The following is a 3,078-nucleotide window of genomic DNA, read 5'->3' as shown; positions in this document are numbered from 1 at the left end:
TATTATGGTCCGGAACATAATAACAGATTTGTCTGCACGAGGGAATTCAGGGAAAGTCACGAGGGATTTTAATAGGTAAAATTGGCAACATACGTGCAAACATGTGATAATATTGTTATGTGGTCAAGTTGTATAAGTAAGTGCATATTAATTTGATTATGACTTACACTATGGAAAGAACTATATGTTTGTTAACTTGTGTGCAGGTAAAATGTCAAGAACCCCCAGTGTGTCGATTGAGGAGGACCCGGAGGAGGTCAGCTCCGGGGACTCCGGGAGCCCACTTGTAGCATCTAGCACCGAGCCTTCTGAGACTAGCCTTAGGAGTGCTAGCTTGTCCTCCCCTGCTAGGGTTACCAGGTCTCCCACCCCACCCGCACCTCAGGTCACCCTCACCCCTCCCAGACCCGGTCCCCGCCTCACGGCGCGGATCAGTGTCCCGTATGTTTCACCTACCTCTACCCCACCCAGATCCACTTACCACAGAGGCGAGTCCTCCCGCCCCCAGCCCGGGCCTGTGCCACCACCTGTGTGGGGTACCCCTAGGCCAGTGAGGGATGAGCGTCCCTCCACCGAGGCGGCGTGGCTCCGGGTGCTCACCGAGCGGATGAATGAGCACACCACCGCCTTGACGGTGGGTATTCAGAGGAGGAACCTCTTGGTGGATTGCATACTGGACAGCCAGCATGCGATCGCGCAGCTGAGGAGGGAGGACGCCTACTCCCTGGGGTTGATTGACCGGATGGAAACACGGATCCGGGGTTTAATGGCAGTGATTGTGGGGATGGCGGCGGTGTTGGTGTGGTTGGTTTACCACCGTGTTTAGTTGTGTTGGGTTGGGGATAGACAGGGACCATTTTTTTGATACTCTGTGTAAGCAGTTAGTGGTGATGCTAACATGGAGTGAATCTTGTTTAGTTATAATACAACCACTGGCCCTTAGGGTGGGTCTCTTTTGGGGCATATCAGTATAGATACTTTTGGGTATCATTCAAGCACTGACCCGTTGCGGGTTATGTCGAGATGATGCCGACATAGGCCCTATGTAGGAAAACTTATCTAATGTAATAGTGACAGGAAAGTAATGTAAACGGATGTTTGTGTAATATGTACTAACGTTATTAATGAATGGAATGTTTGTTGTGTTTTATGATTGGAATTTGTATTGATTATATATATTTTCTTGATGTTGTGTAGAATGGCACCAAAACGTTCAGCCCAATTGTCGGAAGTGGACGTTAGCCGTGTGATTGCTCGCCAGTTGGAGGCGGCGATACCAGATATAGTATCGCGCATCGCCGCCAGTATTAACAACTCGACCAATCCAACCCCTCCGATCAATCAAACGACCGCCAATAATGACGGGGAACGAAATACTAATCCTCCGCAGAATGAAAACACAATTCCGAGTAATGACGCACCGCCTAGGGTGGTCGTTACTGATAGTAATGGCCCTATACCTACGGTAGAGACAAACCGTACTGAACCGATTCGTGCATCCAGGGGATGTTCGATCAAGGACTTTATGTTGTGCAAACCTCTAGAGTTTAGCGGGTCTGAAGGACCAAATGGATGTGACATTCATGACAAAACGAGGTACACTATATTCTTTACGTAACAAGTAAACGATAAATCGGTTAATTCGTAGTGCTTAAACGAGTAACCGACTGATACTAATTATGACCCGTATACATACTGAGGGGTCATATACGAGTTATATATATGTTATAGAGGCTAACATATTGATATTTAGGCCTCGGTACGTTTAAAACTCTCTAAACGAAAAAGGTTTCGTTTATCGATACGCTATAAGCTTAAACGCAATCGTTAATGTCAAAACAAGCATTGTAGCATCCGTTAAGCCGAAAAAGATTTATAAAACACTTATATGACATGTTCTAAGCCATCCGTGAAAATATTTTGGAATTTTACAACGAGTCAGTACGTTTTTCTTATTTTACAAAAACAAGCTGAAAAACACACGTTTTTACGTTATTTCTCACACCCGAATTAATTTTCTTGCGAAAAACCGGACCCGAACTAAATTTGAAATGGGCTTTTCATGTTTGGGCTTGTATGATTTGTTTAATGGGCCAAAACAGCCCATTAAGGGGCCTCCAAGACTTCCGATCGGAACAGCCCACCTACACCACATATGTTTTATATAACTTCCTTCCTAAGCTAAGTTATTCATTTTAATTCTCAAATATTTCAAGTCCAAGCAGCTGCTAGACAGAACTCCAGAAACTCTCAAGAGTTACACCAAAAACCTAAGGTAACTAGTGATTTTCTTTGAGTTTTAACCTAGATTAACATAGTTTAACCATGAAAAATTAATCCTTGATTAGTTTTAAACATGTTTAACCATCCAAAAACCCTAAAAATCAAGTAAAATTATGTTTTGATGTTAAACATGTTTACAAACCTGGAACATATACTTTTTTGGTCAAAAACACGGATTAGAACATGAATACAACGTTTTTACGGTTAGAAAGTTCGGTTTGAACCCAAAACCGAAACCCTAATTATCAAGGCTGTTACATGGATGATTTATGCTTGGTTTGATGTTATATGATATGTAGATATACTGAGTTTGCAACCCGAGACCCGGAAAGTCGTTTAAGCTAGCAAAATTCATCGAAAACTGACAAGGTAAACCCGTAATACTCGTTTAGGGGCTGTTTAGTATTAGGTTGTGACGTGCTTGTTGTTAGCTTGTGAAAATTTGCAGGGACATTAGGGATCATATAAATGAGTCCCTGTTCAAATTTGGTAATTTTTCGATAAACGGAGAATATTTGGTGAATTTATTCCCGTTTATGGGCGTTTATTTGGGAAAAATAGCAAAACATATTGAAAAAATTATGAAACTTGGTTTTGGAGTTTGACATGGGATGTTAAGATCACTGGTAAAGTTTGGGAATCATTGGAAATGTCTAAGTATGGTTTGTGCAGCCATGGTGGAACCGAGTTTTAACAGCCGAAAAACGCACAAAAAGGCATTTTGTCTAAAGAGTTAGGTTCTGGAAATTTTGCAGGGGCTATGTAGTCACATTGAGGCTATTGGTAAAAATTATG

Source organism: Bidens hawaiensis, unplaced genomic scaffold (assembly GCF_021521415.1).
Source record: "Bidens hawaiensis isolate Kalapana, Puna unplaced genomic scaffold, B.hawaiensis_p1.1 tig00036820_1, whole genome shotgun sequence".
NCBI classification, from domain to species: Eukaryota; Viridiplantae; Streptophyta; class Magnoliopsida; order Asterales; family Asteraceae; genus Bidens; species Bidens hawaiensis.
The sequence above is the reverse complement of the archived record's forward strand: the minus strand, read 5'-3'. Positions refer to the sequence as shown.